We start from the raw sequence: 22949 nt of genomic DNA on the forward strand, positions 1-22949 counted from the left end.
TCATGGGATCCCTTGCTCACTGTTCTTAAGCACCTATGTTGTATTAAAGGAGAAGAAACTGATGTTTCAAGCTTGCTGAATTCTAACTCATCAAAATAGTTTGGGTTACCCCCTGTGCTACTTTACAAGGAACTTAGGCATTTTTTTCATGGGGTTTGGAAATCATGTTTCACCAGTAATAAACAGGATCAACCCCCAAAGACTGAAGCTCAATTTCAAGCTCAGAACTCAGGAGGTCAGAGTGGATTCTATCACAGAGAATCACAAACTCCCTTTCTTAAGCAAAGCAAAACATATTTTGGGCAAAAGAGAAGAGGCTTAAAGTGAAGCACAGAAGTTTCTAATGTTTTTCCACTTGACTTTTCTTAATTAGCGTTGACTAGCTTAACGAAGCAATTAAGGGGCTTATTTGCTTTTTAAAATCACATGTGAAATTTAAGAAACCTTGAAATAGAAGAAATATTTGTCCCCAAGATCTTACCCCACAAGGGATATCAGTTTGAATATTCTCCAACCACTAGAAAGTGAGAACAACTGGCCCTGTTCTCCAAATGAGGCCCAAGCAAAACAGAAATCGCAGTAGCCAGCTCTGCATGTAGAAATCCTCAGTAAGTGAAAGGCTGCTTTTCAAATGTTATTTCTCAGACTTCCATTGAAAACAACACTGATAATTAGCTTTTGATAATCAAGACATCTACCACTTATTGATTAATTATGAGCTAACCATTGTGTGGCATACTTTTCATATATTATTTCAATTTAAGTCCATAAATTTTCCCTCCCCTTTTTACTAGAGTAAGAAAATAAAGATTCAGAGAGGGTGAATGGCATGCCCAGGGTCACACACCTGTCAGGGCCTCCATTGACACTTTTCTCACTCAGACACATGGTTTTCCCATGACATTTCACCTTTTTCCCTTCTGATAATTCTAAACCAGAGGAATTGTGGCTTAAGTACATTGAAGGTCATTAAATAACTAATAATTATATCTGATTCTCTGTATGACAATTTAATATGTCTCTAATGTATGGTATACTAATCCTATGATTATTGTTTTATTTTTTAAGTTATTTACATGAAATGATAAGCTTACACATCACAATTTGTAATTGATGTAAACAAATTGATAATAGTACAAATAAATATACACGATTAAATGTGACATATACATGATACATACAAATTCATAATATGTAATACAAGCTGTAACATATGATAAATAAAACAGATAATATATGTGATATATGTAATATGTTTGTATAAAATACATAATACATGGAAATTATGCCTTAAATAATTACATATATTTACAGAATTTTCATAAATTTTGATAGGGTTAATAATTAGATTATTTTAATAAATACATAATTACAGGACAATATTCTATATTATGATATAACTCAATAAATGAATTTGATTATTAAATAATATTATGAGGTAATTAACTGGACTATCCAGTGTTTAATGTGTGCCTCTAGCCATACACAAGTTCACATTTATTGCCTACCATGTGCTAAAAATGGTGCAAAGCATTTTACATATCACCTTTTTAAACCTTTCCACAAACCAGTAAGGTAGGTATCATTTACTAAAAAGAAATTGAGACTTATGTCAGTTACTTTTTTTTTCCCTTTAGAGGCACAGAGCTAGCAAAAGAACCAGAGATCAACCCTTACTTTGTCTGACTGCAAATGATAGAGTGTTTGTATTCTACCAAGTCAGTTAAGTAGATGGAGAAAAGACAAAGTGATAAAACACAGGAGGGACAATGAGATTATGCCTTCATGCTTCCCTGCTCCTTGATAATGTAGTATATGCCAAGTTTTCATTGATTCAGTGGGGAAGGCAAGGGACCCTGGCCTGGTGCCAGTTTAGCCCTCTCAGTCTCTTGTTTATTCAACAAGCTATTCCCCTGGGTCCTGGGGAAGAGGGAATAATTTGGGGTGGCAGCCCATGGCATATGTCCTGATGCAGCCCATGGCATATGTCCTGATGCAGCCCATGGCATATGTCCAAGCCCCTCCCAGTGTGACACTCTTGTGACTAGGGTCCATATGCTCATGACGCTTCCTTGGACTTGGCTATTTTTTCTTTGTCTCTGGGACTGCAGGCTAATTACTTGGCATTGGAAACATTGCCAGCAGCAGGACAGTTTGGGAATACATCCCACATGGGCACTGAGTCAACAGTGCCAACAGGGGGAAAACATACGGGCCCAGGGAGATTTTTTAACTATTTACCCAGTGGGGGAAATTGTTTATTTTCTACATATCTCCCAAAGAGTTCATTTATGAGCTCCCTTTATGACTTCAAACAGGTAAGTTGGCAGAGACATGGCAGTAAAGATAAGACGATGACTAATTAATAGTCTTGCAACAGGTTTCAACATCCAGATCTACAACTACCATTATTTTTTCTTTCTTAACCACTAACATTTATTTTCCAATGCAAACATGCTTTTAAGTATTTTTCTTAATACAGATAATAGTTTTATCTTGTTCCTGGCACCATTTCCTCTTCCCAATAGGGTTATAAATAGGGTATTCCATTTGGCAAGGGTCTTGTCCGTGGCATTAGAGAGACGGTTCTATAGTTACTGTAACAAAACAGCACATAGTTGGCATATTTCTCCCCAAACTTTCCTAACATTTACACTGCCATCTGCATACTTTTCACTTGACTTCACTCTGAAAATTGACTGTTCCTATGATACATACCAGAGACTTGGCTACTTGGACATTTGGAAAAAAAATAAAAGGAGCAAAACATGAACAAGGAAGCATTCTTCCCATTTCTGATTCCAGGCATTCAGTACTTGTAATAGTACAGTTGTTTGTAAGAATGGTTTAAGGTAGCTTCCTTTAAGGTCAATTTTAATTTTAAGATCTTAGGATTCTGTGACTGAATGATAATTCATTAATTAATAAATTAATATCAACAACTGCTTTATTTTCCTGAGTTTATAGGGCTGATTGCCTATATTCAAATATATATGTAGAAAAATGTAGGATCATTATGTATGTGTAAGAAAACTCAAAAATGAGTCCTAAAAACACAATAAAGTTAAAATAGAAGATCCAGACTAAAACCATTTTCAAAGTTCTGGGGCCAACATTTCAAATAAATGTTGGATAAGGCAAATGAGTTTTTAAGAGGATTAAGATGCTAGAGCATAATATCCCTGGACATTCAAGGATTTCTATTGCAGTGAGACAAAGAATGCATAAGAATACAAATCTCTATAGTTCCGTCTTCAAAGATAACCAATAACCCTCATCAGCTGGGCTTCACTTTCTTTTCAGGTTTAAAAAAAGGAGGGGGAGGGTTTTGGTAATAGCTGTAGGGGTTATTGATGAATTGAGGATTCTCCAAAATGAGACTTTTAGAGAGAGCGAATACCCAGAGCCCTTGCTTGGAGAACTGGGTAAATCCACTCTGGGTTCATCAAACATACTTAGCCCAGGCATCATTTGAATGAACATGAAGGAAAAAGTAACTTCTCAATGTTTGTTTGTTTTCTGAAACTCTACCTGTGCATTTGCTCATGTCATATGAGCATGCAGAAGAGAAGCCCGGTCACTGAGTGACTACTGGCCCATAACACACTTCATGGAAGCTTATTTGGTGCCTATTTATGCCCAGAATGTCTTCATATAAGGATTTAGTGACCCATAAACAATTTAAGATTTATTTGAGAAGTCAGCCAAGTGATGAGTCCATTTGCGGATACAGAGATACTAGTGATTAGAATTGTTGTGTTGAAGGTGAGATCTTACATTGCTATTTCTGCTACTGTTTTATTCTTTTTCTTTGCTCTTATGCAAAATATTATAGGAAAAAATTTTTTTTACTAAATTTACTGTGAGATTTTATTTGTGATTTCAATATTTTGATTCTAAGCCCTTTGGGGAATCGACTCCTTACAGCTGGAGAGGTTTAATTTTCTGTTTTTATTTTAAACAATTTCTGTTTTTCACAATCAATTTAATTCATAGAATGAAGGAGTGAACACTGGCTAACTTTATAGGATTCCTTATCTATAATTAAGAATCTAATGAAGCTGAAATGAGAAAATTGTTTCTTATGGGTTTAAACTAATACAGATAATGTATTTTAATTGCAAGTGCTTTGGAAATAAAAATTTGAGAGAGAATAAACCAATACACACTTGCACACATGCAAACACATTTACATACATACAGAAAAAAACAATACTTTTTTTAAAGGTTTACCTGTTTACATGTATTGTGTTTAAATGAGTGAATATTCACCATATCCAACTCTTGCCACTTTCATCCATCTTAGATATTTAATTTAACTGTAACATTAACACAGAGCTATGGTTGCGTTTGTCAGAAATTATCACATGCACAACATATATTTGTGTGAGGCATAATGCTGGGTTCTGGATGTTGACTGAGAGGTGAAAATATGGACATCATTTTGACATTGGAAATCCATAAATTTGATGGAGAACAAACTTATTCATACCAACTAAATGAGTGTAAGTTGCATTTTGAACTCAGCAGTTCACAAATGTGTCAGTTACAACCTTGGCATCTTCTTTAATCCCAATTTTCAATTCACCTATCTTATATTTTTCTTACGTTGGCCTCTTCAGGTTCTCTGAGTTCATCTCTCTTCTTCAGGCGGTGTCTGCTTCCCATGGGTAGATCTGTAATTTTGTGATAACCTGTCACTCTGTAATTCAACTCTTTCTTGATTGGCACTGTCCAAAATGGTAGCCACTAGTCACATCTGGCTTTTAGATTAATATTAAAATTAAATTAAACTTGCAGTTTTTTATTCAAACCAATCACCTTTCAAGTGCCCAATAGCTACAAGTGGCCCATGGCTACTATTGGTGGATGACGCTCATGTTTCTACTGGCTCAGAAAGCTCTGAGATAGATCTGCTCTAAAACACAGCTCAAAGCTTGCTTGCCAGGCTCTTCTCCTCATGGTTTCCTCAGGCAAGTGAGCCTCCAATAAGTTAAATATTTATTGTTTTCTGCATATATTCTGAGCTTCACTGACTTGGGGGCTTTGCTATTACCAAAGCTCAAGTGTTCTTTTGAAATCCTATTATCATAGAAAATGAATATGTCTAGAAAAAAGGATTGTTTCCTTTTCTCTTAAGAAGCCTTTTTAAATCTTCCCAGTGAGAGCTTTGACTCCTCTGGAATCTGAGAGCAGCACACTCTGTGCCTCAGCTGTGCTTCACTCGGAGCTCTGCTTCAGCGACAAGAGTTCGATGCAATGAATATGCAGCCATTTAAACACAGCCTATGAGAGCAGATAAGCCTTAAAAAATTTGTGAACTGCTGAGTCCAAAATGTAAGTCCTCTGAGGACTTTTTTTGTTTGTTTGTTTAGCTCCCGTAGCAGGTTACGCTATTTTTTTGAGGTCAGGAGAGACATGAAATTTTTATATTTCATGACTTCTGGTTTTTATTCTTTGTTCATGTGTTTTATTTTAGTTATTTTTTAAGTTTAGAGGACATTAAGGAGAAAATAAAAGAATAAAAATGGAAGAAGGACATATTTGGTGACAAAATCTGAAGGTGAAAAGAATGAAGTATAGTTACATCAACTATATATGAAGAAACGATGAGGTTACTGCACATTGTAGAATAAAGTCTTACCATTAAATTCTTTTTCTGCCAATTTTCTTTCTGGATGTACGTGAGTTAATTATTATCACTAAACCTGTTATTTGCTTTTGTTTTATCTATAGAATAAAAATAGTAATGCTCACCACATAGGTTGTTGTAAATATCCCTTGGGGTAATATGTGTAAAAGTGCCTCTTTAAAAAAATGAAATGTCTCCTACAAATGTGAGTGGTTGTTTATAGCGAGCTCCCAGAAAAGGAGGGTGTGGAATGGGGAGAAACACATGTTCTCCTGTCCCCTCACAAATCCACTTTCTTCCGACGAAGCCCTGCCGACTGATAAAGTTCCAGTAGGATCTTGGTGAGTTATCCACAGGGTTCTCTTTTTATCTCACAGAAATATTTATATATCTATAAGTATCTATAAGATTTTTTATTCCACCCTCCTTGGGATGTAGTTATGACTGTTGAATATTTACTTTTCAGACATTCCTTCTCCCTTTGAAGAAATCCACAAAAGAAAAAGCAAAATACTGACAAGTTTTCAAAGCCATGATTTACAGGAATGAATTCTGAAAAGCAAGTGGCCAACATCCGAGTTCATCATCAAATAATATTTCTAAAGCACCCTCTAGTGTCTGGCCCCAAGCCAGATGATTCAACGCCTGAGGAAGCTACAGACTTTTTAAAAGTAAAATGGACTCATGTCCTCTCTTGAGAAGCAAGTCAGCATCATTTAGGATGCCTTAGGATTGTCTCGCTAAATAAAGATGAAAAATGTATTGCTTTAGAAAAATTAATACAAGTACAAACACTAATAATATTGAATGCGATTTAAATTCCATTTAAAAACAGATAATAGGGTTTAAAGTAACAAGTCGAAAATTACACCGGAATTAGCAAGTAGGAATGTTAGATGCATCAGCCATCTGATTATGCTGTGACTGGTACTAGCCTGTAGTTTTCACCCAGTAGATTCTCAGTGGTGCAGTAGAAAGTGTGGTGTGTAGAATCATAAGACTTGTAGTCTGTGGTCAACTCCATTACTCACTTGGCCATGTGGTTTGGAACACATCACAAAAGATTTATGAGCCTTTGCTTCTTCACATGTAAAATCATGATTCTCCCATCTTCATGGAATTGTTAGACTTTAGAGGATTAAATAGGATACAATGAACTAGTTCCTGAAAAAATACTTGCCCCCAAAATGTTACTATTTTTTATTCTACTTGTGTGATTGATTTTGCAATCAGCAGTTTAATAATATGCATTCAATAGGTTTATAATAGGCATTCAATTGACTCTTGCATATCTCCCATTGAAAAAAATTTGAATATTTTAAAAATCTTATTCCCATATCTTTGAGAATGGGATATTTTTATTATGAAAATGAGGCAATAGAGTCAATTTCTGAATAGGTTAGTTGACTTTAGTGAGAAATACCCATTCAGTCATTCATTCATTTTCAACTCTTGAATCCATAATGGCCCCTTCACTAACTGGAGTTCTTTTTTTTTTTTTTTTTGAGACAGAGTTTCGCTCTTGTTACCCAGGCTGGAGTGCAATGGCGTGCTCTCGGCTCACCGCAACCTCCGCCTCCTGGGTTCAGGCAATTCTCCTGCTGCAGGCTCCCGAGTAGCTGGGATTACAGGCACGCGCCACCATGCCCGGCTAATTTTTTGTATTTTTAGTAGAGACGGGGTTTCACCATGTTGACCAAGATGGTCTCGATCTCTTGACCTCGTGATCCACCCGTCTCGGCTTCCCAAAGTGCTGAGATTACAGGCTTGAGCCACCGCGCCCGGCCTTGGGTTCTTATATTAGTAAGATGGACCAGAGGCTTTTAGCACCTACAAACAAATCTTTGTGGGCAGAGCACTAAAGAGTACTGAATCATTTTAAGAAGTCATATTGGAAATGACTTTTGGACATGGAAGGACTCGGCTTATTCAAGCAAATTATATTTCAAAGTTTTACTTGCAAAGTTATTTATTACCATGTGGAATCTCACTCCTGTGGCTGGGGTCAAGAAAAATGGGGACACAGGTGTCTGCCTATTTGCACAGGCATTAAAAAGTATTGTAAAATGAGCTTCAGCCTTTTAAGTTACTGTCTTATTCTTTATAATAATAATCTTTTCCATTTTACAAGGTCTATATTATTTTTAGGTAAGAAAACACTGTAGAGTTCATGTTTTGTTGTTCCTTGCAGTTATATAAATTATATTTGGCCAAAACAAATGTAATTCCTACTGTGTGAACTGGAAACCCAAAATGTTGATTTTCCTCAAGTTATAAACAATGTGAAGATATGTTATACTGGGTCACAATTTTCCAGAGCAGAGCAAAATATATAACTCAGTTTTAATAACAAAACTGCATATATCATTAAAGTTTCCTACTCCACACAGAATGTATTATATTACTCTACCCAGCAAGAGACATCCTTTGTGTAGACCACAGTTTCTAAAATACCATTTGATTGAATAGAAAACAGTTTAGCCATTTGTTAGTTTAAAAGAAAATGTAATGGTTAAATGATCATGGACATTCTGCTTTGTCTTTGCTGGTGAATATTAAATTTCTTCTCACTAAGTTTAAATGTCACAGATTTTGTAAACAACAAGATCTGGGGAAAACCATTATGACCTTTTCTGACTATTAGATGAATCTTCATATTTTTAACAACTTAGAAGCAGATTTCTTTTCCTTTGCAGCACCAATAAACTTTATTTATACATGTACTATGTCAACTTCAAGCCTCATGGTAATTATTTATGCACAAGTCTGCCTCTGCCTCCCCAAATAGACTTGAAACTTAACAAGGCAAAATCCAGGCTGCATTATGTTTGTATTCTTGGCCCCCGGTTCAATGCCTACCACAAAGTTGGAGCTCTAGAATGTTAAATAAGAGAATAAATGCTGAAAAATCATCACCAAGTCGTTTATTTACCCACCTGCCTGTTTCTTTCAGAATAATTTTATAATTCAGGAAATTTATAAATACTATCTCTACAATACTAATAGGAATCAGGACATATTTCCTTTATTAAAAAATCACAGATGGGATTATTAGCCAGTCTGTCCTCCTTATTTCACAGATGGAGATTTGAAGGACTAGAAGGAAGCTTCTTTATTCTTGCTGTCATAAAACTGATACCAATTATGTTTATATGATATAAAAGTAGTATATCTTAATTCTAAACATTTTGACAAGTTCAAAGATACATAAAGGAGCCAACAAGCATATGAGGAGATAACTTCAAAAATCATTAAATGTAAATCAAAACCACAATGAGGTATTACCTCAAACTTATGAAGATAGTTTAATTGAAAGCAAAGCAGAAACCAGAAACTAACAAATGTTGGTGAGTATGTGGAGAAACTGGAACCCTTGTATGTTGTTAGTGGGCTTGTAAAATGGTGCAACTGCTATGGAATAGTATGACGGTTCTTCCAAAAATTAAAAGTAAAATCACCACATAATCTAGCCATCTTACTTCTGAATAGGTATCCAAGAGAACTGAAAGCAGGCCTTGAAGAGATATCTGCATGCCCTCGATTATAGATGCAAATTCCAAATGTCCATCAAGGTTTATTAATGGACAAACAAAATAAGAACTGGAATCTTACCCAGCTCTGAAACAGAAAGATAACCTGTCACATGCTACAACATGGAAGAACCTTGAGGATATTATTTTTAGTAAAATGATCCAGTTATAAAACAAATCAAATACTTATGATTTTACTTATATGAGCTATCTAAATTAGTCAAAGTCATAGAGACAGAAGATAAAATAAACAAATAATTATCCCTACAGAGATTTATAACTGTATACTTACAAAATAGAATTTAAAAATAGATGTCAGAATAAATAGCATAAATTGATAAATATTTGAGATCCTCATGAAGAAACTTAATTTTTTTATCTGTCATATTGAACTATAATATTTCTCTAGCTTCACATCTATTTTTAAATTCTGTTTTGTAAGTATACAATTATAAATCTCTGTAAGGAGATTTATTTATTTTTATTTACATTTTTATTTTATTTTCAACTAACAATGGGGTAGTCAATGATTTTGAGATTTAAGTGGACACCTCATGAAATGTTTAGCAACATTTTCAGTACTATATCTTGACAAGTCTTGCAGGAGTTTTGCCTAGGACGGTCTAAGGCCTACACAGTCTGGAATAATTGGTGTATCAACATCAGTGTCGATCATAACAACAAAAACAAGGAAAAACAAAACCCGTAGCTACAACTCTTTGAGTGTCTGCTTTCTGCCAAGCACTGAGTTGACTGATGTAACTCATTAGCTTAATTCATACTATTATTATTACCATTTTTACAGAGAATTCAAGAAGCATTGATATGTTATGTAATTTTCTTCAAACACTCAGCGGTTAGTTGAAAATGAGTTTTGACTTCAATCCATCCATATTCAGAAATCTGGGGCTCTGTCACCACTAAGGTATGTTCCCTCTAAAAGTTACTAAGCTGTCTCAAAATCGTTACAAGGTTCATATAAAGACTTACTAAAATTGCCTTTATGTTTCTAGATATTTCATTTTTTTCCATAATGTTTTGAATTTTTCAATGATTTTACTCTTTTTGGATGGCTTTTTTTTCTCATATTTTCTTTTTGATTACTTTTAGTATCCATACACTATTGAATTCTTACTAACGTTAAGTGGTTACAGTTAATTTTCTTGAGTTTTCTAATTGTTATTTCTTCTGGAAATTGTATTCCTACTTGTGTTCGATATCTTATAGTAATAGCCACAAGTTCTATGACCATTGAGTACTAAAGGGCAGAGCATGTATGTGTGTTTTGTTTCTAAATACAAGGGATATAATTTAGGTTTTACAAGTAGGCATAGTGAAGTTTCTCAGATTAGGAAAGCATTACTTATCATGTTTTATGTATATTTTATATCTAAGATTTTCTCAATGAAAATAAAAGTTTTATTGCATTTAAAATTATTTGGCATTTTATTTAGATACATGATTTTAACCCCCTCTTTGTCTTACATAAAAAATAAAAATGCATCTACATTTCTAGGGCAATTGTCATACTCTAATCAGTTTTAAGCAGTTTACATGCATTTTCATACTTTATCGTCACAAAAAGCCTATACCGTAGGCACTGACATATTTTCTTTTCCAATTAACAGATGAGAAAACTGAAGCAGAGTGGTTAGTGACCTGCACAAGGCCATATAATGAGTTAAAGGAAGACCTGAGATTTAAGTCCAAAATGATCTGCCTCTAGAGCCAATGTTCTTAATCACTCAGAGACACATGAGGACACCAGTGGAGAGAGGTTTTGAGAAGTCCGCCAGAATTAAAACCTGCAACAGGGAGACAGAGAAGGCCATTGTATACATACCTGTAAGAACCAGATGCAGCTTAACCCTAAAAGGAAATAAAAAATGAGAGTCTAATTAGTAAGAGTGCTTATTTTTTTTGGAAATCATCTCAAGGTACATTTTTATATGTCAAGGGTAAGTTTCCTGTTCACCCATCCCCTTTTCTAATGGGCAGTAAGTGAGGCATATAAAGGAAAAAAATCAATTGTTTGGCCTGCTGATCAGAACTGCAGAACTCTCCTCTGATATTTTGAAATCAGAAACTCTGAGTGACCATAAGGAATCACAGAGGAGGGAGGTTGCAGGCCAGGGGCGTCTAGGCAGAGAAATTGGGCCCACAGATATGAGCATTCTGTGGTGCCAGCTCAGAGACCAGAGAAACACATTCCATGAGATATTATTCAAGAGATTTATTACAAGCAGGAAGGAGCTTTATACTAGTGTCCCTATTGGCCAGCCCTCTCTTTAGAATGCTCTGCCTTTTTTGCAAAATATCAGAACTAGTTGCACAATATAGAAACAGTATATGCAATCAGACAAGCAGGGACTCTCAACTATGAGAAGGGAGAAGAAGGAAGTGGCATCCAGGAATCACCTAATGTATAAGGAAAACCACTAATGAGAAAGAGAATAACTGAAGAGCTAAGAGCAGAAGGGACTAAAGAATAAATATAAAAATAAATATAAAAACAAAAGTATACATCCTCTTGAAATAGAAAAAAAGAGATGGAATTACACTAGAAGAAGTTTGTTCCTCCTAGTTAGTTCTCAGCATTAAGGCATTAAATCTGGCCATGTGCCTGGCCATTCCATTTTTTCTCCTCTAAACATATTGAGGGCCAAACTGTATTTTGAGGACTGTGTTTAAGACGCTAGGGAATATTTAGAATGATTTTCATCATATGTGGTTAACATTTTTTGAAGTTTTGGCACTTAAATTCACAGGCTTTAGTTATTTGTAATATTGATCTGTAATAAATAGTCCATTGCTTAGTGATGGTAAATAAATGAGGCATTATACTTTTGTTGATTTGCACACTAATATGGGGAGTGTATTTTATTTAACAATGCAAAGACTGTACATGTTAAGTTTGTTTTGTTGCTATGTGTACTGTTTAGTCCCAGGATATCTTGAACTGGAAAGAAGCCCTGTTGACGGACAGGATAACATAATTCTACCTTTTTGGTAAACTGTCTTGGGCCTTGGTGTCCCCTAGCTCAGATATCCATATATCAAGAGGTATGTGGGTCTCACACTGCTCATTCTGGTTTGACCTTAAGCCAAAAACTTTAACAGAAGCCTGAGTCCTGGGCCTTCTTCCTAAGCAACCACCACTGTCATAGAAGTAGCCAATCCCTGCTTATTACTGCAACTCATGTTGACAGGAAATGGGGTGCTGACCCTTTTCAAAAGAAAGGCAGTGAAAAACCATTCCCCTGCAGGTGGAGTTTTCTGGCTCATGTACGGATTGGAAATGAAATTAGCCATTGGAAATTTCATTCAGGTTAGTCCAAACTCTGCAAAGTACAACAAATGCAGACCTTTCCACATTTGGTAATCAAGTTCAATTTTTCTCTACATTGTTCCTCTAAAGCAGACAGCTGCGAAACCTTTATTAATTGCCTTTGGTGTACCGAGTTGCTGCCAGAGTTTACAGACACAAACCATCCAGAATGAGCTTTTACAGGGGTTGTGAGCCAGTCTGGGAGACCAGAGTCACCCACACAAACTATTCAGTGAACAAGGCAGCCTATGACAGAGTGGTCAGCTATGTGGTTCAGACAATAGAGTTCAGAGCCAACAACAACTGCTAAGTGCATCGTAGAGCCAACTTCAAGAGAAATGGGAATATGACAAAATGGTGTAAATAAGATGCCTGATTTGGATATTTCAACCTCCACTGTTTCCTTTCTTCCAACTTCAATTTCCCTGTAACAGATCAAAACCACTTTGTAGTAGTAATCACTTTAAAATGAATTTTAAATTAATGGGCACCTACTCTAAAACAATGTTTTATTCTGGATGGACCCACCACCCATCCATCACCATGACCCACTCCAGCAAAATGATGCATAATCCATCTCGGAGCTTTCTGCACATTGTTCCCCTGCTCAAACACATAAATGGCTTCCCACAGCCAACATCAATCAACCTCTGCTTGGAGTTCCATAGCCTCTTCAGCAGGGCCCTGCCTCCCCACAATTCACAGCACAATGGCTTTTCCTTTAGGACTGCCACATCCCACCATACTGACTCCCCCACTCTGTGATCTCATGTGACCATGCTAGTTTATAGAGTTGATGATATACCTGATTTGATTGTTTCGTATGTGCAGGCCTTGTTGTGTCCAGTTGGATGACATTTTTCTCCAGTACAGTCCTTGCAATGTGATTGGAACTATTTTTACTTTCCCTACAAGAGGGCACATGGTAGATGTTCAATAAATCTCCAAGTTGTTAGCATTATGGTAATTGTGAGTGCAGGCCCAGGACTAGGGTGAGGCAAGTGAGGAGCTTAGGGTACAAAATTTAAGGTGGCACTCACTCTCAGCTGTGGACTCTGCACTTGTAGGACCCTGAGAGTGAGTGCCTCCTTAAACTGTGTTCCAGATGCTTTGCTCCTCTCACCCTAGAAGTTGTCATGATTGGATGGTATCATGAAGCATGTTTGCAGGATCTGTATTTCTACTACAGAAATAAATATTGACTTTGTCTCTCCCATAGTTATTCCTAAACAAGATCAACATGTGTGTATGCATGTAAAGGGGCTAATCCTCCAGAGCAACCCTCTGCGATGGTGGCAAAAACATAAAAATAGTAGAGTCAAGATGCTACCTTCTTCCTCAGCCTCAAAGAAGGTTTGGCTTTGGTGAAAAGAATTTGGCTCTGAGTTAGATCTAATTGGCATCAAAGTCTAACTTCACTCTTCACTACCTGCATAATCTCAACTGAACCTCTAACAAACTATTTGGTAAAGCTATAGAATAATAAGAATGAGGACACACACACACAAAATAAATAAATAGAAGGAGGAGAGGAGAAAGAAAAGCAGAAAATAATCATAGATTTTTTAATAAGGACCGATGAGAAAACACAAAGCCCTAAATAACTCTCGGTTGTTACTACTTTTGTTGCTCATAATTTTGCGTTGCTGCTTTGAGTGCACTCACAGCAACAGTTTCTCAAGTATAGAATTCTATGCACATATATCTCTAAATGCACATAACTATTATAAGTTAAGGTATCCATACATAAATTGCCTGTCTAATAATGCTAGTGAGAGATAAAATAGAAATTCTAATCACTAAGGAAAATGAAATATTGAATGGGGCCACTTAGAAAGTGTCTTTGGAATCAACGTTGTATGCAACAGGAACCATTTCTTTTATTGACTTTCAAACTGGGAGACATCAAAGTTCATGGCAGCATTGATACCATTAACAAAAACTGAAGACACAATAGCAGCAGAAGATATGGAGACAAAATGACACATTCAGGCTTGAATTTCCAGTAGCACCCAAAGCAAACAGTAGTTTCTCTGGTAACAAAACAGCAGTAAAACGAAATAGGTCATTTTCTAATCATTCATACCCAGGTAGTAAAATACATACCATCTATGCTATAATGTAAGGCACTCGTGTGCCTTCTGAAGCTGTTTCATTTAGATATCATGGTTATGTGTTTCGTGATGAGCTTGATAAATTCATAAAATATTGCCTAGTTGAGACCATTTCTACCATCAGGCATGATGTTTCCATGACTTATTCTGGCTAGAGTAGACTGGCATTGAATCAGTAAATATGTACATACGTAGCTTGGAACCACAAATGATCTTACCTAAATTAATAAGACAGTTGAGACTGTATAGACATGTTTTGAAAAATAATTCATAAGACCCAAATGGAAAAAAACTGTAAATTATTTATTTTTAGCCACTATATTAGGGTTATATGCAACCAGATCATTTCACAGGACCTAGTGAACTATTAGCAGCAACACTAGCATTTGGATATAAATGTTTTTACATAAGCAATTTGAAGAACGAACTGATTTGTTTTTTCTAACCTCACTGAAAAAATACTTATTTTTTAGTCTTTTATTTCTTATTTTTTGCTTGAGTTGTTTAATTCTTTTGCTTGACTCTCCTGAGGTTTTAGGTATGCCAAATTCTGAGGCAGTGACATTAAAGAGAGGTTTAAACCTTATTCTAAGGACAGTGGCCTTTACATGTGAATTTAAAGAGAAAAGAAAGGAACCAATGAGATGATCTAATATTAATATCCCATTAATAATTTAATATTTAGGACAAGTAAGTAAAGCCAAATGTTAACTGAAATGTCTCCCAGTTGGGTCAGAGTCTGAACATGCCCCTCCAGTGTAAACACTCCAGCCTTGTGTGCAGGAGTTACAGTGTGGGCCAAGGACCAGCTCACACAGGTTTCATTGCCCAATCAGCATGCAGTTAAAATAACTAAAATAACATGACATAGAGACACAAGACTCATTGAAAAACAAACTCACACACACACACACACACACACACACACACACACGCACACACGCACACACGCACACACACGGCAAAGAAGAAAAACTTGATACTAAACAGTCCCAAATTATCTTCTATTAACAACTCAATTCTATTGGTAACCCACCACACTGATGGCTTGAAATCTTCCAGCTCTCATTTAAGAGTCTCGGGGTGTCTGATTTACTTCTCAATGGCCCATTCATCCTTTGAACGTTTACTCTGTAGCCTGTGCAGTTATAACCTAAGTTGGATTTCATACATGAAAACTGACCTCCGGCACCCAATATTTTTGCCAAGTCTCAGTGAAGGCTCTTGGAATAATTTAGAGTTTGCCTAATGACAAGTTAAAGATTCAATTATTAAGTGTAGTAATTTATTTTTACTATGTTTGTAAAATGGCTTTCGCCCAACTAATTTCACTCCCCTTCACAGCCAAAAGGCCTAAGATAGCAACGATGATCCTCACGGCAACACACAACAGGGCAGTTCGCTCTTGGTTGTTTAATGCCACGTCAAACAGAAGGGTTTCTACAGGACTCAGATGGAGACATTTCTCTTTTGCCTTAGTTTGGGCAAAAAAAAAAAAAAAAAATGATTTCCTTCAGATAGCTGTAATGGATGGTGAGGACGGCAGAGAGTAATCAGGCCCAGCCCGAGGCAGATGCCAAAAGTTTCCCAGAAGGATAAATCTTGTTTCCTGCCTTACTTCACAGAATTAAGCCTTAAACAAGTCATGTTCTGTGGCTTGGATGCTGTGTTTATATCAGCTTTGGCTCCCTGGCTCGTGGCTGGGAACACTGTATTGGTCTGTAACTCAGGAAGGTTTTCCTGAAGCAAGAAATCACTACGCCAGTATCTTTATCTCTCATTCCATTTTATTTGTTCTATTAATACTGGCAAACAAACCCTGAGTGGTAAGTGGATTCATAGGAGACAGTCACATTGACCAGGTGCAGCCCGCAAAGCCCATGATTTAGCGCTGTGCTTTTGGTAACCGTCTTTCCCAGGAGTTGTATGAAAGATGCCTCTTCATAAAGGATTTTGTTTTGGAAAATAATAACAGCACCTCATCTGTGCATGGCTCATTCTCAGTAGGTTTAGGGAAAAAAATCTTTTCTGTAGAGTTCAGGGTCGGCGGAGACCTTGTGGTCTCCCAGCGTCTTAAATGAAACCAAACCCTCTGGGGAGTGCATTCGTTTATGGTTAGTACAGGCGACTTCCTGTTTCGAAGCAAAATGGGCTTGAAGAGGCTTATAAAAAAGACTCAAAAGGTTTCTTGGACATCAAATGACTCTAGTAAAACATTTTGATGAGTTAAGTGTAAATGTACCAGCAGCATACGGATTAAATTCCCTTCTAAATAAACATTAACAGAGAACATGTTTGGCAAAATGCATTTTGAGTTTTGCAAAACTGAAAACATTTGAAAAAGGAGTGTGAGATATTTGATGAACTCAGAAAGCAGCCGGATTGCCCATCCCATACTTGAATATTGTCTTTGGATGTTCTGCAGATGTCAAATAAATTAGGATGCTGATTCTAAGACCAACTTCTGTTGCAGGAATGATCAGCTGCCTGTCAGTTAGGATGGCGTTTTTGTGGACACTCTGTTCCTTATGTGTGGCCGAACAGAGCCGGGGGGGACCTGTAACCCTTTCCTCACCCACAGGCATCCTCTCGTTCTTGGATTCAGTCCTGTAAGACCTTCTATTATTTGCAGTTCTTGCATCTGTTTTGCTGCCTGTGAGATATTCTGGCTCCCAAAGAGGATTCCTGCTTTGCTATATATTTACAGTGAATCTTTTGTGCCACGAGGCAGATGACAGCCTTGGTGTTACTTGAGCCAAGGCCTTTTATCCAGAAGCCACTGTCCTTGTCAAGATTCTTATTATCTTTCACTATCTCTTTTTTCTGACATGCTCCCGAAACAAAATTTATGAATCCTTTGAGATGGTGGAATTAACAACGGAACACAAAGAATTAAACAGAGAAACATTTTAAATGGGCCAACTACACTTGGTAACTATTAATAAATGTAGAAAAGAATCAAATGTTACTCTAAGGGTTGAGTTTTAGTGATCATAGCACTGGTGAAGTCACTGAATTAGAGAAACGCCTTTAGAAATCTCTTCCATTATTAGGTCTGATAGAGCAGGAAAACACATCATTAATATCCTTTTTGTAAAGTATTTGACCCAGAATAACAAACAGTCACGTCATAGGGCAAATCTCAGATGATCTGGATGCCACTACCTTGTAGTCTGTAATCATACTGACTTATGATCATTTTGGTTTTAAACTATACATGCAGAAAGTAGATTTGAATAAAATTAACAGGCAAATACACGGCAAGTATTATGTTGAAATATTTAAAAGATTAAGGTTTAGCTCTGTGTATTTTGGCAAATAATATTATTTATAGATAGTAATGACCCATTATCATACCGAAAATAATACAATTAATATGCTACTTAGTAAAATGTTTATTAAAGCCTCCATAGGGAGCACCCACTTCTCTTTTTGGAATTATTCAACAGCCAAAAAACTCTCAGCATCTTCTCTTCTGCTATCTTCATGCATTCATTAAATGGTTTTCCATTAGGACTGTGGTGAGACTGAGTCTGTTGACTTCATTTCTCTGTACTTTCAAATTACTCTACATATGGTTGCCAGAGTTTTCTTTCAAAAGGACTAGTCTTGTCATTCACCTGTTCAATAATCTTTGATGCCTACCAGCTGCCTCCAGAATAAAGCCCAGGTTCTTTAACTCGGTGTTCAAAACCCTCTGGTCTGGCCTTAATTCACCTTTCAGTTCATGTTCCAGCACCTCATAATCCGGTCATACCAGACAAATTCCCTATTCCCAGATTCCACATGTTCATATGCCTTAGTATTTACTACTTCTTTTCAGCATTTTTCACACTTGTAAATATTTGCTAAATTGTTTACCAGTTTTTTCACTAAACTCCCAGTTAAGTGAGGGTGACGGTTGTGTCTGTCTCGTGTATTCTATGTCCTCAGGGTCCATCTCAGTGACTGGAATGCAGTAGGTGCTCTGTGATGTCTGGGAACTCATGGAGCCATCTCTCTGTTTTCTTGTGGCACTGACTGTGTATTTCTATCACAGCACTTAGGAATTCTATGTCTGCCTACCTGACTTTTCTACCACAATTCTTTGAGCCTAGAGGGCAGAGACTGTGCCTCATTTATTTCTGTATCCTCAGCACCTGGTGTAGTGCTTAGCAACCCTGAATACTCAATACATATTTGATAAAGTTAAACAAAGAACATTTGCTGTAGGTTCTAAAAATCATGCCAATCCTTAGGTAAACCTATCGGCATGAAGACAATTTTAAAATGTAGCTTTCACTTATGCATAAAAGGCAACATTCTGGGGCATGCAAGTTATAGGTCATAGGCCAAATCTGTCTGCCACCATCTCTTTTTGTAAATAATTTTATTGGAATATTCATTTTTAAATTGTCAATGTTTCCTTTCATACTATAATAGCAGGTTTGAATAATTGCAGAGACCAAGGACTTTCAAGGCCCCAAATATTTACTATTTAGTCCATTACACATGAAGTTTGCTGACCACTGTTATAATGAAAACACATAAATAAGAATACTAATAGTATTTACTTTATCCAGTGGTTGTAAGAATTAAATTAAGTAATATCTATAAAATGCTTAGCACCATCTTTGGCACACATTAATTGCTGTTAGGTTAATACCGTTAGGTATTGTCATCATTATAGTATCTTAATTATTTTCTAACAGCCACAAACATATTGCAGAGCAGGTCGGTAGAAACTTGTTACAGGTCATTCTTCTACAAGCAGGGATGGAAGAAGCAAAATCTGAGAGCTTGGCAATGAGGGAGAAGCAAACTACAAAGCAGACCAAGTGTTGATAGAAATGTCATTTGATATAAATATATGACCATTATATACCCTGATGGTTTTATTATCACCCTTATTTTACAGATGAGAAACCTAAGACATCAAATCCTTGTTCATTTGTCCTAGACACTCAAGCTAGAAGTCACGGGGCTGAGACTGGAAATCAGAACTTGAAAGGACTGTACATATGATAAAGAGACAGAAACAAGTCTGTTCCCTGTCCCAGGCAAGCAAGTCATCAACTGGGCTAGGACGACTTGGGAGAAAGAATGACCAAAAACAACCAAAACCTTGCAAATTGTGGAAATCCAGAAAGAAAGCATTAACATTGAAATTAATCTGTGACAAATATATAAAGAGCTGATCAGTGTCATTAGTGATTAGGGGAATACTAATCAAGACCACACTGAGGTATTATTTAACAAACAGATACATTTTGCAATTGACACATGTTTTAAAAGTTTGATGTTGCCAAGTGTTTGAAAGGATAAATCGAAGGAAGATTTTAAACTTTGCTGATAGGATTGTAAAATTGGTGCAACCACTTTGGAAAACAGCTTTACATCACCTAAATTTGAACATTTATATATCTTATGGCACAACAAATACACTCTTAGATATGTGCCCAACACTTGCACACACATGAGAAGGAATGTGTGCATGAATGTTCACGACAGCTTTATTCTTAACAGTTAAAGCCTAGGTACTCATCAACAAGATTTCACAAGGTCTCAATAAAGGACTTACACACATCAATGCAAACAAATGAAGAATAGCAATTTACATTACAGATTCACCTTAGTAATATAATATTGAGACATTAAGCATAATACTAAATCAGTCACTAATTTCTCTTATAGTGTGGCATGATACATTTCTGTGAAGTTAAAAGCTATTGAACTAAGTAAAGAACATATAGAGATGTGATAAAAATATATATAATTTCAAAGAACATGTAGAGTAATAAAAATACAGCAAGAAAATAATGAACACAGGATTTAGAATGATAATTTCTTAGTATGTAGGAGAGCAGTTTCAAAGATCCAATTGGGCTGTGTTTCACAAGGGTAGCAGTTCATTTATTCCTTTATTCATTCAACAAATAGTTCTAAATATTTATATATTAAACACTGTTAAATGATAAAAATTATTAAGCACCTATTGTATGCTTAGGTGCATAAAGCATAAAGCACTAGCATAAGTAAAACTGTAGTAATGGAACAGACAGACATGACTTTTGCCTTCAAAAGGCTTGTATTCCAATAGGAGAAAGGTCCTGGAGAAGACTAGGATTCACAAAGTGTTTTTATCTTAATGAGGACAATAACATTCATCTTTGGATATGGAAAGAAAGAGCCTTCCCAAATGTCTTCTTATGTGTAACTTGTAAGTTCAGCAGGACTTCTGTAAAACAAATCCAAGTTAATAATAAGTAACAAACTCATAGATACCTGAGTGTACTATACCAAACCGACACTCAGAAGATATATTTATAGAAAATGTAAAGACACTGATAACTATTTCACACCATTGACACATGGCTCCTTTTCCAGCACCAGGAAATTGATTATTTTAATTGATGAATTTTATTAGTAAACACGTATTGAATCCCAACTATACATGAGTCCCTGTGCTTGAATTTGAATGGTCTTAAACAGTTGTTACTCAAACTTTAGCAATATGCCCCAGCAGCAATGACTGCAGAAGAAATTTGGTCTCAAATAGCACAGATCTGTGAGTTCATATGAAGCTATACAGCTGGCAAGGTTGACACAAGATATTTTCCTAATGACTCATGGAGGTGACAGGTTTGCATAAAGCATGACTCCTTGCAATTTATATGGAGTGGCTGATTGCTGCATGTTAAAAGCTCAAAGTTCTAACTCCAGCTAATGAAAAGGTTAGAGTTGCTGAGTTGTACATGAAAGACCTGTGAGCTACCCAGGCTGTGGGCATCCTCAATTTTTCCTGTGCACAACTCTGATTACTCTGTAGTTAGTCCTTAACAGCTCTCCCTTTCAATCTTACTCTCTTACTGACATAACTTCATAGTCACTAATTGCTAATCTCTTTCTCAGTAGTGTTCATTTTCTTAAATTATACTTTAAGTACTGTGGTACATGTGCCGATCATGCAGGTTTGTTACCTAGGTGTACACATGCCATGGTGGTGGTTTGCTGCACCCATCACCCCATCATCTACATTAGGTATTTCTCCTAATGTTATTCCTCCCCTTGAGCCCCACCACCCAGGCTCCAGTGTGTGATGTTCCCCTCCCTGTGTCTATGTGTTCTCATTGTTCAACATCCACTTATGAGTGAGAACATGTGGTGTTTGGTTTTCTGTTCTTGTGTCAGTTTGCTGAGAATAATGGTTTCCAGTTTCATCCATGTCCCTACAAAAGACATGAACTCATTCTTTTTTATGGCTGCATAGTATTCCATGGAGTATATGTGATACATTTTCTTTATCCAGTCTATCATTGATGGGCATCTGGGTTGGTTCAAAGTCTTTGCTATCGTGAACAGTGCCGCAATAAACATATGTGTACATGTGTCTTTATAATAGAATGATTTATAATCTTTTGGGCATATACCCAGTAATGGGATTGCTGGATCAAATGGTATTTCTAGGTCTAGATCCTTGAGGAATGGGCACACTGTCTTCCACAACGGTTGAATTCATTTACACTCCCACCAACAGTGTGAAAGTGTTCCCTTCTCCACATCCTCTCCAGCATCTGCTGTCTCCTGACTTTTTAGACTCCCACCAATCGTGTAAAAGCATTCCTATTTCTCCACATCCTCTTTAGCATCTGCTGTCTCCTGATTTTTTTTAATGATCACCATTCTAACTGGTGTGAGGTGGTATCACAATATGGTTTTGATTTGTATTTCTCTAATGACCAGCGATGATGACCTTCTTTTCACATGTTTTTGGCTTCTTTTGAAAAGTGTCTGTTCATATCCTTTGACCACTTTTTGATGGGGTTGTTTTTTTCTTGTAAATATGTTTAAGTTCTCCGTAGATAATTAGCCCATTGTCAGATGAGTAGTTGCAAAAATTTTTGCCCATTCTGTTGGTTGCCAGTTCACTCCATTGAGTTTCTTTTGCTGTGTAGAAGCTCTTACATTAATTAGATTCCATTTGTCTATTTTGGCTTTTGTTGCCACTGCTTTTGGTGTTTTAGTCATGAAGTCCTTGCTGATGCCTATGTTCTGAATAGTGTTGCCTAGGTTTTCTTCTAGAATTTTTATGGTGTTAGGCCTCATGTGTAACTCCATCTAGAGTCAATTTTTGTATAAGGTGTAAGGAAGGGATCCAGTTTCAACTTTCTGCATATGGCTAGCAAGTTTTCCCAACACCATTTATTAAGCAGGAAATCATTCCCCATTGTTTGTTTTTGTCAGGTTTGTCAAAGACTAGATGGTTGTAGTTACATGACATTCTTTCTGAGGCCTCTGTTCTGTTCCATTGGTCTATATCTCTGTATTGGTGCCAGTGCTATGCTCTTTTGATTACTGTAGCCTTG

The 22949-nt window shown here is 36.5% G+C and overlaps 2 long non-coding RNA genes across 2 annotated transcripts in view; one reads left to right on the forward strand and one right to left on the reverse strand.

Annotated features, from left to right (window-relative positions):
- LOC103788076 (uncharacterized) overlaps positions 1 to 8355 on the forward strand; it is a 58568-nt gene extending 50213 nt beyond the window's left edge. The window contains exon 3 of the long non-coding RNA XR_013526150.1: positions 6099 to 8355. This is a non-coding gene — a long non-coding RNA (uncharacterized LOC103788076). The remainder of the gene's footprint in view (positions 1 to 6098) is intronic.
- Positions 1 to 22949, reverse strand: part of LOC144579181 (uncharacterized) — a 386572-nt gene that overhangs the window by 23583 nt on the left and 340040 nt on the right. Inside the window, exon 4 of the long non-coding RNA XR_013526149.1 lies at positions 11006 to 11031. This is a non-coding gene — a long non-coding RNA (uncharacterized LOC144579181). The remainder of the gene's footprint in view (positions 1 to 11005; positions 11032 to 22949) is intronic.

This window comes from Callithrix jacchus, chromosome 14 (genome assembly GCF_049354715.1).
Source record: "Callithrix jacchus isolate 240 chromosome 14, calJac240_pri, whole genome shotgun sequence".
NCBI classification, from domain to species: domain Eukaryota; kingdom Metazoa; phylum Chordata; class Mammalia; order Primates; family Cebidae; genus Callithrix; species Callithrix jacchus.